Source organism: Falco peregrinus, chromosome 4 (assembly GCF_023634155.1).
Source record: "Falco peregrinus isolate bFalPer1 chromosome 4, bFalPer1.pri, whole genome shotgun sequence".
Classification (NCBI taxonomy): domain Eukaryota; kingdom Metazoa; phylum Chordata; class Aves; order Falconiformes; family Falconidae; genus Falco; species Falco peregrinus.
Genome location: NC_073724.1, coordinates 53940309 through 53958315, shown reverse-complemented (window position 1 = coordinate 53958315; position 18007 = coordinate 53940309).

The following is an 18007-nucleotide window of genomic DNA, read 5'->3' as shown; positions in this document are numbered from 1 at the left end:
CGCACATACAGGTATACATGAGTTATACATGCAGGCTTTTCTAAATGACTCCAAGTATTATATACATACATACATACATATATATGGCAATTACTCAAAAGCTAAGGTCAATTTTCAGGCAAAATTTGACTTACAGAAAGCAAGCACAATTCCCTTGCAAATGCCTAGGCTGGCCACAAGCAGGTATGGCAGAAACTTTTGCATGAGCTGGTAATACCACCTGTGTGACAAATTAACATCCCTCCACCTTCTTAATATTCAATGACAAAGATGCAACTTTACAAGCAGAGCACAGCTCTGAGTCCAGCGGCACAAAGTTCCTGGGTTACTGCCCGAATGGAGCCTGGGGGATTACCTTGGAGCCAGGGGATGCCCAAGTGCTGCAGAGCCAATGATGATGTTCTGCTCCACACCCCACTGCAGGGTCCATGGCCACAGCATATGTGCTGGAAATCCCTTGGTGGCACAGAAACACCACACCTCAGAGGCTGTTACAAGCCAGTGGAGCTTAGAGCAGTCCTGAGGTGTTCTGAATTATACAGACAAGCTGCTGTCAGTCCTGAAATTCAGAGAGGGCAAAGGTTGGGGAAATCCACTTTCGTCCACTTCCCCAGCATCTGTCATTTACACCACCAAAGTCAATGGGTCAAATTCACATCTTGTGATCTGAATGTAGCCAGTCATTTCGGGATGAATTTGGCCTGGTGTCTACATCCTTTTAGTACCAGGACAGCACTACAAATTAAACGACAGATATCTTGTCACAAACTTTGTGATGTACTTTAAACCATTTCCTCTCAGAGGGTTGTGACTGTCTTTTTTGTTCTCTCTTTCTACAGAACCCAGTAAAAAGGACTTCTACCACAGTAGATTGTGCTTCTAGTCAAACATGCCATCCTCACAGTAAACAGGTCTCTGTATTGCTAATTTGGGTAGCAGGATGAGATTTCAGAGTGACAATAGTTGGAAAATCATGTAGATCTCAGGTACCTGGCTTACAGTTTAGGAATAATAAGAAAGAGGTGGGTTTTTTCTATTTCAAGAATTGCCAGGGTCTGTGCTTTTGTATATTTTCCCCTTTCCAATCTCATGTAAAAAAATAAAATAGAAAACAAAATGTGCCTTCAAAGAAATGTCAATAGGTATTTGAACTCTCTACACCTCTCAATCCAACCCTTCAAGATTGTATTAGGTCGGCAGCTTTTCTTCTTCTTCCCTCCAGTTTGTTGTATTTCTTAAAAAGGTACAATTAAAAGGAAATGTGAAATGAAGCCTTGCTGAAACAAATATCCACACACACAAAAAAAAAAATTTAGTGGTGCAGGCTTTAGTGAGATTGCAAATGAAACCTAAAAAAAAAAAAAAAAAAAAAAAAAAGGAAAGCAAGCCACTTTAGACAGGATTCATCTTACCAAAGACTTTGCCTTCTCCAGCCTCAGCTTGGCTCCCTCTGCCTCCAAAGCACAAATCTGCCCTCTAAGGCAGGTGGGATAGCTTGCCCTTTGGGCATGGCTGACCCTTCCCAGTGTCTACAGGGGGAGCCTGACCACCTAACTTAGAAAAGCACATTTTAAAGCAGTTAAGGCTGGGGAGAGGAACACTCTCCTACCAAGGTTAAGAGAGAGGGGTCCAAAACCTGCCAGATACACTGAGAAGAGGCATTCTGTGATTCCTGTTCATTAATGGCTGATATAAATGTTAGCTTATTCTTGTAACTGTTTAGAAGAACACGCTAGAGTCAGATACAGCATAAACAATATCACCAGAGAGAGCGCAGTAGAGCGTGTTCTTCATGTTGTAACCTCATGAATCAGTTTTCAATGCCATTGATAAGAGGTTCACATCAGCCCTCAGATCTATCTACCATTTTTTAAAATCAAAGCATTTCACAAAATAGGAAAGCTCTCTTAAACTCCTGGGTGCACCCAAAAGTATGTATGGTGGGTAGTTTGCTGGTTCTGCACCCTCTCTTTCTCCACTTGATCTTTTTCCTGTTCTAACATTGAACAGCCTCCCCACTGCCCTGCTGTCCTCTCCCCAGAGCAAGAAAGGAGTAATTGCAACCTTCAGCATCTCTAGAAGTTGATCTGCTTATATGTCATACCAGAAGAGTATCAAACCAGAAGAAGTTTCTCATACAATATCCAAGAAGCAAGCAAATATAAAAATTAAAGGAAAACACTATTCCCGAGGCTGACTGGATGAGCTGTACTAAGCATATATATTGCTTTGGAGAATGTTACGCCACTGACTTAGCTTTATCTACTTGGTTCATTTAGGCCACGTTTCATTTTTCAGCTTCTCATTTAGTAAAGGGTGACTGACTTGGAATCCAAGTCATGAAAAGAGTTTGCAATTTTGACTTTTCTAGGAGACCGTAGGGAAGCCAGATACAAAAGCAAGACTTCAAGAATCACTAGTTTTTCACCTTACCCTAACCTGAAGCTTAGGACATGTGAAATGCTCAGACTTCAATATCCCAAGGCCACATTACATGTCATAGTAAATTTTACTTACCTTAGGCACAACAGTGATGTAGATCTTTATTTAAACATACAAATTAATTCACAAAATGTCTACAAGATACCCAAGCCCATCCACATACCATTCTTTTTCATTGAGATTTCCTATAATTTCATCTGTTAACAAATGTAGCAAATTCATTTTAAAATTTAACTGGCAGTGCATGGAAGCAAAACAAGTTCGCTTTTATTATGTCAAACACCTTATTTTATGCCATGCATGTTAAGGTTTACCACTCCTTAAGGCTTGCAACTGCAACATTTTAACTGATATCTGGAGGCTTGTAATTGTATGTGTGCACATCAATTATGGATTGGATTCAGCATTTTCAGAGAACTTCACCAATCACAAAGAGCGCCCAGTGGTCTCCTGGCATTTTCAGAGCAGTTTGATTACAGGTGTAATACATACAGCCTTGTTAGCTCTCAGTGATGAGGGATTCCCTTCCCTGCTGGGTTCTAGCTGAGGCACTGACCATTGCTTTTCACTAACAATTTCTATCTGCTCCCAAGAGATGTTTTAATGAGCCCCTCCGACATGGCCAAAGGCAAGAAATGTTCTCTGGGCCAGTGAGGTGAAGAGCCAAAGCTTAGCCTACTAGGCAAGCAATAATTAATAAGGTATTTTTGATTCATCTCAATTCATTAACAAAGTTACTTTTTTTTTATTACTGCTAAGCAACACAACGTTAAGTCTGTCACATTACTCACAAGTATTGAATGAAAAGCTTGTGCCAAGGTACGCAAAAAAAAATTAATTTATGACAAAAATAAATGAATTTAGAATACTAATTGGGAGAAAGCAACTGACAGATACAGTGAAAGATTGATTTTAGGGGAAATGGAGAAATCTGTTTTCTGTTTATTTTAAGGACAAGGAACGAATACTGATTAGAAATGTATAGCCAGTTAGGTTAGTGCAGCATTTGGTTAGGTTAGTACAGAATGTTAGATTTGTCTAAAATTTTTCCCAGATTCGTGGCTATCTGCTACTCAGGCAGAGTGACAGTGGGGCTGTGGTCTGCTGGAATTGATGGCAATGGTCCCTTGACACCCTTTGACTGTATTGCCCTATGACAAGCAGTTTGTCAGATTACAAATGTTGCTTCTTTCCATAGGAAGTGATGCTGCTTATTATCAGCAATAACCAATTTATGGGGGGCCAAACTTCTGCTGCAGTAATCAAATAAACTACCTGGAGCTGATTAAGGGATCCTCCAAATTTTTGTTTTCATCAAGTCAGGATCTCGGGAGAGACAACCAGCTTTGATAAGTTGCTTGGCATTTTGTTTTCTTCCTCCTTTCCCCAAGCTGAGGATAAAGAGAAAGACGTCGCCCGGAAGAGGAGTAAAAAGAAATATTAGTTAAAAACAGAGTGCATCAAAACCGAAGCTCTTTAGAGATACGGAAGGGGCATCAATCACTTCTGTGGGCACATTAAGCTGTTACATATTATAGCCATCTCGGTTTAAGTGGTGTAAGGCTCATCTCATTTGCATTTGTTGTGTTACAATCTTGCTTCAGGCCTGTCTCCACAGTGAATAAGGTGGCTGTGCAAGGCAGCTTGTGGCTGGCATAAAGGATATGTCAGAGTCAAGCTGCTTCACTAATCAGCTTTGCTGGGGCAGATACATGATAGTCTATGTGAAGAAATTTAGATAATAGTATACAGCATCCACTGGAACTGTATATAGTGTATATAGGGCTTTAGACTAACTTCTAATCCTTCCTGGAAAATTTGTGAATACTGCAGCGATGTTCTAGTGACCTCTAAAGGCAGCTGGTTCGAGCTGTGTAGCCCTTTTTGTCAAACCTCCCGCTTTGTAAGACACATAACGCAAATGTTCCTAAGGGCTCCGCATGGGGAATTTTCCCCAAAATATGATCTTTCCATTAAACCTTCCATGTTTCATTGCCACGTTCCCACCTCCTCCCCATTGTCTGGAGCAGCTGCAGGTGAGCCCCGCAACCCAGCCCTCTGCCTGCCTGCCTGCCTGCCTGCCTGCGCCCCCTCCTCCCCCTGGCCCCTCTGCCTTCCTCTCCCCCTCCCCGCATTTGTCACGCCGCCCGCCTGCGCCAGGGGCCAAGCCAGGGCTGCGCGCCCAAGCTAACAACAGTCACAACTCGCATGACCCTCCCCTGGGGCTCGGCGGTGGTAGCCGGCATCTCGTGCTGTGGTCTTGCTCTCTGTTCCTCCTCTAAACAACTTGGCATTATCATCAACTTTCCTGCATCCAGCAGGCCAGGCCAGGGGCTTTATTAACATAGAATAACAGTACCTCGCCACAGGCCAGCCAGCATGGGTGCTGCTCCGAGTCGAGTTTGGCTGCAGTGTTAAGCTGGCTAAAAATGTAAGTTTTTACAGATGTTACTCTTCTGCTTCACATTTTCTTTTCCTTTCCTTTTCCCTTCTGTGATTTTAAAATGACGTTTATGAAAGAAAAGAAAGAAAAAAACAACAAAGGAACACGAAAAGAAGGCTAGAGTTGGGATTCAACTGCCCTCCCTCAACTCTTTCCGGCACAGCGTTTCCAACTCTCTGTAGCCCAGCATTTTCCCCACTGTCCTTCTCCTTCAAGCTCAGCCAGCAGGTCTACTGTGTCATTTTCTTGAGTGCCAATTTGCAAAGATGGCCAGATCAGAGTCAGAAACCTTCCCCTGACGGGGCAGGTTGCTCCTGTCATGCACCTCTCCTGCTTGTTCTTCTGCTCCGCTCAGCAGCTCTGACGGTGAGCACGAGATGCCGTGCTTTGTTTGCTTTAGTCATGATTAAACAATTAAGCTGGACATTTGGGTCCATTTGGACAACGGTGCGCGCACACACACAAATTAAATGTCAGGTGATAAGTAGAAGCTGCAGAGTGCTTTAAATGCAGGTGAATTCTACGGAATAATAGATCAGGAATGTCTTTTCTTACTCCCCTATTGAAGATAAGGGGAACGTTTTTTAAAACAACCTCCTCCTACCACCACCACCAACCCCATCCCCCCCACCCTCCCCACGATGAAGGATCTGTAAAGTTGAATGGTTGGGAGATAATAACTCTAACGGTAAAGGTCCCAGCATACGTATACCACCCTGCCTCTGGCAGTAATCCTGGCTTTGGGGATCTGAAATTTCCTAAAGATGTATTAGTGTCTTATACACATGTGCTCTTGTGCACTCATAATCCTTTTCACTAGCTTCTTAGCTGCATGCTTTGTATTTAAATTTTCCTTCTGACCAAGTAAATCCCTCTGGATGAAGTGACAGGAGCTTTTCAGCACCCATAGCTGGGTGACAGCTGGTGTAGAGGCTCTGAAAGACTGCAAAGTGTTCCTTACTAGCTTTCTTCAGGACCAGTGTCAGCCACCAGCTGAGCGATTTGTTAGCTCCCCTTTGGGCATCAGTCAGCTGAAGAGGCTCACATTAAAGGCTAAAGTAATACAATGGATATTAATATAAAAAAAAAACAATATCTGTGCTCCTGGCTTTACTGTGCTTTTAATTAGGTGCTTATTCATTATATGTGAACACAGTACATTTTCATTAATTCGGGAAACCCTTTATTAATACTGTATGAAGTATATATGCTGGCCTCAGAAACACACTGTTAAAACTTTGGCTTGAAAGATGTAATTGTCAGAAGCCTTTCTAGGAGCAGCAGCACAGCGCTTAAAGTAGTTTACTTACAGATCACAGAACAAGATGTTTGTATTTATTTTCCCTCAAGTAAAGTTTCCCTGCAAATGTCCAATGTGTAATATATTCTGTTATTTAATTCTAGATTTGAAGGTTTGCTTCTCAGGGGTTCTGGCAAGTTTTTGCTATTGGAATTAGTAATGAGGAGCACTGGAACTGGGGAAGTAAATCGTGCAATGTAATCAGGTTGTTAAAGGAAAAGTAATCCAAAAATGGGACTATTTCAGAAACAAACTAGGGCTGGATGTAATGTTGCAGGATGCTGCCTGCACAGGTTTTTCTGAGGGGGTGCAGGCACAAAGGCAGGGAGAAATTCTTCACCATTTCTCCAACAAGTAATGCAAAGATTAATTTAAAAGAAGTCGATTTTAAAACACGGTGGCTAGTATGATAAAATTTTTAATTATTTATTGAACTCTGAGGAGATTGAAGTACTGAGCTAGGTAAAACTCCCACAGCATTCAAGTTGTTTTGCTTGAGTAAGGACTGTTGGCTTAGACCAAAGACTTATGAGAATTGCTTTATAAAAATAGTAATTAACATTCAATACTTTGTTGGTGTGCCACCCACATATATTTGTGAAAGTATCTCAGCTTTTAAATAATAATCCAGACCTGTGAAAAGCAAAGATGTAAAAGTATTTTAATTGTATTATTTTATCTAAGACACGTTGTCATAAGAAAATTCTCATTTACAAATTGGGATTAATGGAATCATGAACTTTTTTTCTTTGTGCTGTTATGTTTTAATAAAGTTGGGATAATAGAGTTTTTCTGTGTTTCTTATTTTTCCTTGTTCTGGAAATGAATGAGGGATCCTAAAGGAATAAATCAAAATTCCAAAAAGACATATGAACTCCCTCAAAGCTTTGAAACATTATTATTCCTAAAAACAAATAGCTAAATTAAAACTACAGATATCTGAGGCAGTTCCCAATTCAAATTTTGCTCCTGATGACTAAAATCAAACCAACTTTGGGCCTTTGATTCATGTTCAGTAAAAAACTTTGAAAGTAATTTCTGTAAGAATGCTCATTTTCAAAGAAATATAACAGCTTTCAATATCATGCATTTCACTCAACGTTTCTTTCCGTTTTAATCAGATCTGGAGGTTTATTGTCTATTTTTTTTCACTGACAGTTGCTAATTGAATAAGATATATTTTGTAGAAATAATAAAATTTGCAAGGTGCTTCTTATCTGTGAGTAATAGATCATAGAAATGAGGAAGATTATTCAAATGAATTAAAATAAAGCATTGTTTTCTGTCTCTTCTTTTTACTTTGGAAACTTAACAAAACTAATTTACAAAGAAAAAGTGAGGTCTTTTTATTTTAAAACCTTTTTCATTCCTCTACAGAGAGAGTTTCATACATACCACGACAATGTAAAATGCAGTTTCAGAAAAGAGATAGCATTACCTTTCACAGACCAAATCAGACATGTATTTACAGTTCTCACTCCTCCTGCACCCTTTGAATGTGTTCTTGCTATTCAGTCTTACATCTGGATTTTGACCCTTCTTTGCATACATTTTTCCCACCTCCAAAATATGCTGCTTTTGAGCCAGAAAATAAACACTCACTAAAATCACAAATTAAGCCTCCCCCTGAATGGATTGCTGAGGGACCTGATCCTGTACTCGCTGAAGTCTGTAGAAGTTTTAATCACAAATCACACAAGCAAATGAGACAAGGGGGCTTATATTCATAATACCTGGGCAACCTTTTGAGCTGCAGAACTGAAGGCTTTCTTGTAAGGGTTGTAATTCTAGAAATCTGCTAATAATAAAAATGGAATTTGGGAGATTTTTAGTTTGAACTCAGGCATTTCAGATAGGTCATGATCCCAAGCACTTCTTCAGCATGTTTTTCCCTTATGAATTATTAATACGGGGCTTGTAATGGGCTCACAAGTGACTCTGGAGTCCTTATTAGTAAATCATGGTCATAATATCAAACTGAAAAATTCACAGGATGTATAGTAAAGATAATATCTAATGTCTGCAGGATGTTTTTGAGAGAGAAAATATATAATAGCAAAATATAAGGGAGTCGCTATTTCCTCTAAATCTTAATTAATATTTTCCCAATTTGGGTCAATCAAAGTTCTTAAATATTGCAAGCATTTTTCTTTTTTTTTAATTATTTTTTTATTCCCTGTTTTTAGGAACTTTTTCCTGATTTTTTTATAACGGCTCGATTTACAGTTCACTTATTCACTCTCTATACAAAACACTGTTGGTGCTTCTTTAGTATTATTTTTAAATATACAGCAACTTTTAAAAAAATATAGGGCATACCTGTATGTTTGCTGTCTGTTTACATTTTCTGTAATGTAGTCATTAAGCACACAACGTAGACTTAAAGGATGTCAAAACTGACAACCACACTATGATTGATGATGCTGTGCTAGACTAATTCTTACCAGGTGTGGTGTGATGTGAATTCAAATGCAGCTCAGGGTTCTTATTTGTATTAGTAAAGTTGTGCTTTGTCAAAGTTCTGTGACTTCTTAACCCACTAAATCCATCTTCTAATCCAAGTTTTTCTTTGCCTTATTGCTGTATACAATATTTTTCTTCCTTTCTCTCAATAAAGCAATCCTTACGTCTTTGTCTCCAGTCGGGGTTTCTTAAGACATCCAGTTCATGTAAATTCCAGAAAATACCAAGTCTGATGAGGTTATGTTAATTAAGTGTAAAATCTACATAAAGGCTTCCTAAGTGACTTGAGCTAGGGTAGGCGAAATTATGTAGGGTGAAATTCACTCCATCAGCATAAAGCATAAACAGGAGAGCTTTATGTGGATGAGAAATAAAATCCATGATCTTCAACCAGAAAAAGGGCTACAGCACAAACTTCTTTGGTCCCTGCATACATTGTCTCCACTGTCATCCCTTGCCACTTGCTGAGTGTAGAGGGTGTGGGGGGTGGGCAGCATCAAGTTATTATCCCTTGTTAAATGTCAGTGGTACATGCACTTTTGAACAACAGAGATATTTATATGGTAGCAGGGGGGTGCTCGAGCTAAACTTTTAGGCTTTTTTTTTCTCTCCCTCCCTCCTGCCCCCCCCCCCCCCCCCCCCCTTTCAATTCTGTCCTCACTGGTACATTGCCATCAGCTGGATCATTGGCAAGCCATATGTCCAGCATCTTTGACAACAAACCACGTTGGCCTGGGGTAGGCAATGGAGTCACGTTTGTTTGCTTCCTGTCAAAATGATCATTCGTGCTTGATTGTATTTATCTTGATTTCACTTATATTTTATTAACAAATACAATGATCTTGCAAAGTCTTGAGACACTAGGAAATATGTATAGCAAAATTCTTAAGAGTTCAATTTACTTCAACATCCAAACAAACAACCTAAAATAATATGATTCAATGAATCATAGCAAACCACATCCCATATTGTGCTGCTAATGTATGAAAGTACCTATTACCCCCCACAACTACCTCCTCCTTTCCCTCACCAAACCTTATTTCACTCAGGTCTAATTTTAAGTGAGTGCTTTTTCATGCAAATATCCATTGATTTGAATGAGATTTTGCAAGGGTAAAGACTGAGCAAAGACTTTGGGATGTGATCTTCAGAGAAAAGCCCAACGCCTCTTTTTTATGGATATGGAGAGTCACTATACAGGAGTTATTGTACAGATACTGCACAAAAGTAGTGAAAGAAGGGCCAGCATATAGGACAGTAACATGGACAATCAGTCTGCAAGGGACTGACAGGAACCAGTTGCAGAAACACTTGGGGGGAGGCACGGTTTTTGGGTATCATCTAGATTACTCAGCTATTTTCTGTCCATGATTACCCTGAAATACTCTCAAGACCTCTCTGCTGAAATCCAGAGTCAAGGGGGGGGGGGGGGGGGGCAAGTGGAGAGTACCAAATTTTAGTCCTACTGGTAAATCATGTAGTTGCCTCATACACCAAAACATCAGAGAAAAAAGATTATTTCCATTTGTCAAAGTCCTGATAACAAGCATTGAGGGTGGGATAGTAATTGTAATTTGGGGGGGGGGGGGGGGAAGCTTTTTTCTTACATTTAGATAATTTCACGTGTTGGTTGTTTGGATTTCAGATGTATTGAAGAGGTCTGAGGAAGTCAATATGGTATCCTCCAGAAAGAGCTCTGGAAAATAACATTATAACTATAAATACATAAAAAATAATTTTTATATATAAAACTACCTCTTTCTTAAAAAAAATTAAAATAATAAAAAAAAAATTGCTGCACCCTCCACATTTCCAATGTTTAGGAACCTGAAAGTGAACTTCAGCAAATTGGGGTAGGAATTTTGATAGAAGACGGGATAGGAAAACAGAGGGACAGAAGTTTATTGGAGCTGAGCTTAACATCTTTCTTTGCTGATACAGTCTGTGCTCACAAAACACAACCCAGTTTTTGCAGCAGAGCAACAGATGTGAGGAATGATAGCTAAACTTGCAGCCCTGGCCACAGGTCTTCCCCATGAACAGAAGTCTTGCTTTTCTGAACACTCATTGGAAAGTAAACACAGGTTATTGCATTTCTTTCTGAATCATTACAATCAGGAATTACAATTCCAACCCTGTGTCTGCTTTGAAAACTAGGTGACAAACAATAGAAAGACTGCTACTTTATAGCAAAGGTATTAAAGTAGACCAAGTGCATCAGCTACTAATTGACACTTGTTGTTAGCTTCATTTGCTACATTTAAAGTACTCCTGTACAAAAATAGTTGCCTAAAGGAGTGCTAATGTCACTATGAAGACGGTTATCACTTCCTTGAGATGAGATGGTGTCCTGTGCCAGACAGCACGCAGGCTGGATGACCTGGCATGTGGCAGCCACTGGAAGGAATGGAGTAATGTTTCTCCTTTATCATGAGCAGCCTCACACCTGGGTGGAGCTCAGGCAATTCTTGGAGGTCTTTCTAGTTTTCACAGATCAGTCAGTTCTTCATCTCAGTTTGCTCATTGGCATTGAGTTTGTTTCTTCCTGCTGGTGTCCTTGGCTTGCATTGCATTTTGGCTAGTTCACTCTTAGTGGGCTGGAAAAGAGTTTTTCTACAATATCAGTTGGTGTTAGTGGTGTCAGTGGTGGAAATCTGCTTTAAGCAGATTTTCCACGAGGCTTGGCTAGGTAGGATTATGTAGTAATACTGATAATTGTTTGTTGCATCTGTATTTCAGACTTAACAATATTAAACACTACTCTGCTTTATGGCCATTGTTTTGGCAGCTGTTGAGAGTATGTCCTGACAGATTTGTGAAGGGATGAACTACTTAGTTATTGCTTCCCCTAATTCTGTTGTTACAGCTATTAAAAATGCAGCCCTTGCTTTAACAGACCATCTATCTTGCTCATAGTTTTGGGGTTTTTTTCTGAACCAGTAAGATATCTCACTGATCAAACATGGCTTAGTAAAACAGAAATTAAAGCAGAACAAAAAAAAAAAAGAGAGAGAGAGAGAAAGGAGGGACATCTGTGCTAATGTATTCCCACTTGCAAGTCATTCGTGGTGCTCTCAGCAGTGCTCCTCACATTGTCCCCAAGTATATGTCATGTTACCCAGTATACGTCATGTTACCCGAACATGTGATTCAGACTTGTGGTCACTGTTTTTTAACAAACTATCTAGCTGAGTCATGGTAACATCATCTTTGAAACATAAGGAGAATGGGAAATAATGAAACTTAAGGTAACAAGTTTTTTCACTCGGGGCTGCCCTAGGACACATTTCCTCACCTTTGCTGAATGCTGAAAGAGCTCACAAAGAAACCGTGGTTGAGCTAGCACATAGTACCTCTTTTTGCCATGTAGTACCTTTGATCAAATGTCTGAGCCCTTAGTTGTATTTTTGTAATATATATATTTCTTTAATTTGTAGTATGATTTAATCTTTCTTGGTAAACAACTATGACATATTTTTGTTTGCTGCTGCTTCCATAGGAAGGAAAAAGGTAGAGGCAGGCTGTCCCAGACACTCTCATCCCCACAGGAGTGACAGAGGTGGAAGAAAGGCTGAATGCAGCAGAAAGGACATGAGTGGATTTCAGCAGAGAGCACGGAGGAGGAATTATCTCTGAACATAATGTGCTGGCCAACAAAGCACAACCGATAACTTCCAAGGCCATTGTGGACCTAAAATGCTAGCAGTGGTCAAAGCAAATTAAGACTTTTATTAAGGCACCCTTATGTATCATTTTACTGCAGCAGGATTACACTGCCAGCCCTGCAGAGGGAGATTTAGCTAGGTAATTCTCATTAAGGGGCAAACCTGTCTGACTTCTGCAGGTGCTTTGCCTGATTAAGTGCTGAAGAACCAGGCCCTAAGGTTGGCCCAGCTGAGCTCTAACCTATCTGCCTTTATGCAAGTGAAAGCTTCCTATATCAGCTCCAGCTCATGCAGAGGAGTCTTACCAGGCACTCTAATCCTAAGGGGAAACATTTCATTGCAGTGCACAGCAATTTGCATTCCTTCTCAAAACTCTGCTATTACATTATCCGTTTTTCTCTTGATTAAAAGAGATCAAGAAGTGCACACTCACACACCACACATGCAGACTTTCCATACAGGAGGCCTGGAATCCACATTCAAATTCAGGCTGGAGGAGATCTGGCAACTTCCAGCTCTTGATGGCTTTATGCTGTTCTAATAATAGTCACAATTTACTGATAACTATCAAGGAGGGAAGTTACTCTGTGTGTTTTTTGTTGTTGTTGAGTTTCTAAGATGTTCAAATGTTTTCAGAAGTATCCAATGCCAAAGAGCTCTTAAACACTAGAAGCCTTCCGAGCCTGTGCAGGTGATTTTCCTTTTACTTACTGAAGGTCAACCTATGGCATTAGTTACTGCCACAAGCAGACAGTGAACTGGAGCTATACTGGCAGGAGGGAAATTTCAGAAGGTAAGTATGAATTTCTCTAAGTGTTCAGGCCTCTAGATTACAGCTGAAATTACACAGTCCATTCCCACCACCTTCCTTCTGGGAATGCCCTGGGAAAATAACCAGGGATGTAATCCCAAAGGCAGGGATATAATCACAAAAGGCTCTTTCTGATCTGTGCAAAAGCATAGGCAGTCTTTGGGTCCTTTACCTTTGGGTAAGCACTAAAAGATTAGGGCACATGGAGTAAGAACCAATCCCTGCTCCGCCACTGACTTTTTTCAGGATTGGTATTTCCCTGTACCTCAATGTGCCACATATGAAATGTGGATGAGGGCACTTCTTTGCCTCAAAGGAAACAGAAAGATAAGCACATGTGTAAATGGTAACAATAGTGTAAATGGTTCTCAAACACTGCCTCAAGGGGACTATGTAAGGTACCTAGACCAGGTTGATTGTGTAGGATAACATTGATCTGACTAGCAAAATAGAAAACATTTGTTTAAGAAGCTGAATGTCTCAACTAATAGCCAGGTAAACAACCAACCCGATATTACCAACATGGGCTGTTTTGTAGAATAGATTACTCAAAAAACTTGCTTTTGGCTGAAAGTAATCTACTTCCTCAGGGATAAGTCTGGTTTCCTCTCTGAACATTACCATACTAGCTTTGGCTTGGGGGCTCCGAGTGGAAAATTTTATACATGAGCACATGAAGCAAGACATGGAAGAAAAAAAAGGGGGGTGGAGGGGGGAAGAAGAAATCTTAAATGAATTTAACATCTCTTGTTCTCCATTTTTCAACCAGTGAGGAGAAATAACAGTTTTGAGGCACTTACTCTAATGAGGTACTTAAATCAATGATACCTATTCACACAGGAATTAGTAAGCGAATATTTCTGGAGAGATTCTGGTTTGATACTAGTAGCTTCACCTGTTCAGATGAACTATTAAAGAAGTGGCTTTTGTACTTTTGTGATCTGGATTTTTTTTTCTTGTTATTGCCACTTCAGGAAAAACTAACAAGCCTTTTTGATCCAAAACTGGCTGTGCATCCAAATACAGCTAGTAGTTGTAGGAGGTGTGGTATTTTTTTAGGAGAACATCTAAGTAGGAATAAACTTCACTAAGTAGCTATTAATTACAATAGTGGAGAAACAAGAATCCACCTGTCTGATATGGTATTTCAGTAAAATGGTTCCTAAGGTCATTGTTACAGTCAATCCTTTAATTTAGGAATAGAAAATAAGTAATAGTGCACGGTATATAGCAGAATTAGAAAAAGGTAAAAGGATTTAGGACAGCACAGGAACCCAATTTTTCAAGAACTGAAAGACATCAGAACAAACCTCAGGCATACTAGCTCTTTGTAGTTGAGGAAAAGTTGCTGTGTGTTGAATCTTGCTTCCCCTTATGCCTGTGTAAGTGCTTCTACTTGGGCCACTGAACAGTGTGTTCAGTGAACTTACTGCTGTTAGTTGCAGAGCCCTCACTCTAGTCCCTCCTGGGTCAGGTGGAATTTTCTTTGAATTGTGATTCTTTCTAAAATTACAGGATAGAAGATTAACACAGTTATAAAACTCAGGCAACTGCTTCCCACACCCACAATGCTGTATGGCACTCTATGCTGTGTGACTGTTGGTGAAAATGGAAACAATTACTTCCAGCTGTACCTTGTACTTTAGCTGCAGGTCAGCAGGTTTGAATCATGGTAAATTTGCTACCTTAAAGTCATTTGCAAAGTTTAATATAAGCCACATCAACTCATAGCATAAACAAGTTGGATATGATAAGCAGTTTGTGATATCTCACTGAACAAAAAATATTAAGAAATAAATATTTTCTTGAAATGTTAATAGAATACATGATCTATGTTTTCAATCCTAATTTCAGCTTCTGATGAGATGCATCAGATATTCACATCCCAGCTGCTTCTGAATGTTCTAAGTGGAATTTCTTGGAGCAGCATGAGCAGGTGGTGTTCCCACACAGCTCCAAATAAAGTTTATATGTGCTGAGGATGCTGGCTGTCTTACATACAAACATGGATTCAGATAACTAGTTTTCTTTTAATGCACAGGTTTTGTCATTTTGGCATGAGGCTTTCAGAGCTTCCCAAGCACAAAGACACAGGTATAGAGACATCGCCTGGAGCTCTACCTTCTTCTAAGCCCAGGTTTCCTATACCTGAGCCATGGCTTGTATAAGCTGTGTGCATGCTGAGTGGACTGTTTCTAGCCTTTTGGCACTGATTTTTGTACTCTGTTGCCAAGAGTAGTGTATACAGGGTAGGATATGACATTATGGAGGATAGCTGAGGCTACCAGGCCTGTTGGGATTCATAAGAAAATCAGCCTTGTAGGATTGGGGTGGAGGGGCAAGCTAGGTTAGTCATAGCTCAAAAGTGGTTTCTGTATAAAGGTAAAACTCTGACGTGCACTAGCTTGTAGTCTGGTCCCATGTGTTCCTAGCTGGAAATCATTTTGCCTACTCCATATTGCCGCCAAAATTAAAACTAACTGTGATGCAGCACAAAAGGATAGGGATTCCACACCTAAAAGACACATTGCATGAAAGTGTTCCCAAAGCTTTCCCCTTTAGCAAAGTAACCCAACCTTTCCCCTTCCTAAGCTCCTCGTTGAGAACCCAATCTTCTGCAAAGAGATTCATAGCTACTCAAATACCTGCTCTGAACCGCACCTTATAGGACTCTGTCATCTCTGGCTACAGAGGAAATTTAAGAAGCTCAGCTTCACAAGGCTGGAGTCAGCTTTTGTGACTTTTCATTCCTCTGTGGTTCAATTTGATTTGGATTTTCATCTATTTTAAACTAGCTCACCAGCAGAGCATATATTTGTCATCCTGTATTGCAGGCACTTTTGGTTTTCTCTAGTCTGTTATTTCAAGACTGTTTAAGACTCTACCAGCTGGCTACCATCCTATGTTCATGGCATCACACAAGGGAGTACAAAAGGACAGTAGAAAATTAACTGTTGCCTTTTATATACAGTATTTTATATATATATATATATACACACACAGAGTGGAATACAGTATTCCTCTACGATGAGAACAGAGTGTAGCAATAGAAAATAAATTCACTTTGGGCTAGATAGGAAGTGTCAAAGTGGAGGAATTTTTCTATGGTGAGTTGTATCACCGTCCATTCCCTCTGCTTTGTGAAAGTGATGCGAAAAGCTTAGTAGCCAAGTCATATATGTGGCTTCTAATACCATGTGAAAATTCCATCTAATATAACTTTTAACCTTGCAAGTTGCTTCACTGGCCATGTGGATGAAGCAGCACGGCCAGTGTCAACACTTGATTTTTTAATAACAGTGATGCTGGACTGCCAAAGCCCAAAGGAGTTTCATCTCCTGAAGTCTCTTGTTCTGCCTTTTCTGTATAAGTTTTGCTACACTAGTGTTTGGCAGTGGGGCTAGGAGATTTATCACCTGAAGAAACAGAGCCAAATATTTGCTTTGAAATTACAACTAAGATGTCCTACCACAGCTGGAGTGCCTAGAACATTATGCACTCTTTGCTCATGAACACAGAACATATTTCAGTGAACACAAAATAGATTGTCCTGATAACAGTGAACTTAAAAAAAGAATTTATATTCACTAGGTTCTACCCTATATTTCTCTAAGAGGAATAGTAAGACACTTTTTTCTCATTTTTTTTCCTACTGCCATAACCCCTAGAAGCCTTTAAGCTTGCTCTCATTGTGCTAAACTTTCTTAGACAGTATCTGTTGATAGATCTCTAACATTGTAAAAATGCAAGTTATGGCTCTGTTTCTTACATTCATATATCTAAGCCAATATAGGATATTTGAAAATATGATCAAGGTGGGTATTCTCAGAGGAAGAAATAATGAATAATAAATAAGAATTTGAAAATAAAGAACTTCTCAGAAAGATAAAATATAGGGAAAGACTAAAATAGGATGGGGGAAATCTGTATTCTAGAACTATGTAATTAAAATTAATGTATAAGAACTTTAACATTCAACATCCAAAATACAGATCCAAGTCCTCAGAGGAAACACCTGGACAACTTAATAGAAAGACAAAAGTCCTCTCTACTGTTTTGCTCCCGGGCTATGTTATATATTCCTTAAAGTTTTCCTAGTTCTCCTAGAAAGACAGAGAAAAGAATATATTGTGGTTTGTTTCAAAGTCAAGATAATTAGAAAGAAGAGTATCTAAATATATATTTTTATACATAAATTTTCATCTGTGTGTATAGGTATCCATCTATTCACACATCTCTCCCAGAGGACGCTCACAACCACAAATGCATTGAAAAAAACATTATGCTCTCCAAAGAATTATTTTCTTAAAAGTGAAAGCTAATAGGAGCTCAGCATAAACCTATGTCATTTTTCTCCAGTGAGCAGTACCAGCTATCAGGACTGGATAACAACAGATGCTAGCTTGTCCTGATTTTATCAGAAGACTGAACCATTTGAGGTTAGTTTTATATCTCCTGATCCAGAGGTTACAGCTAGGGTTTTATTCATGTCACATCACTTGATTACTGCCATTTGAGGATACTGTCAATGTGACAAACTGAGCTTCATGCACAGAAAATCCTAACCCCCACATTTTCATGTGAGATTTGTTCTAAGACCTAATCAAATTCCATCAGACTAGTTCCTCAGGAGTCAACAATTGCAATAAAAAGAGTTATCTGTTGCAGCTTTTTAGTCCTTTTTTATTTCCCATGACAGGAGGGACTTCAATTTTTTGTTTTGTTCAATGTATAAGTTTGCTACCTCTCTGACCAAAGGAATCAAAAAACTGTTGGGACTGGCTTTACTGACTATTCACTGAATCTCAACACCAGCTGGAGCAGATACGTAGAGGCAACCGCATCAGCTCCCATAAAAAACATGTGAATATGATTGTGATATA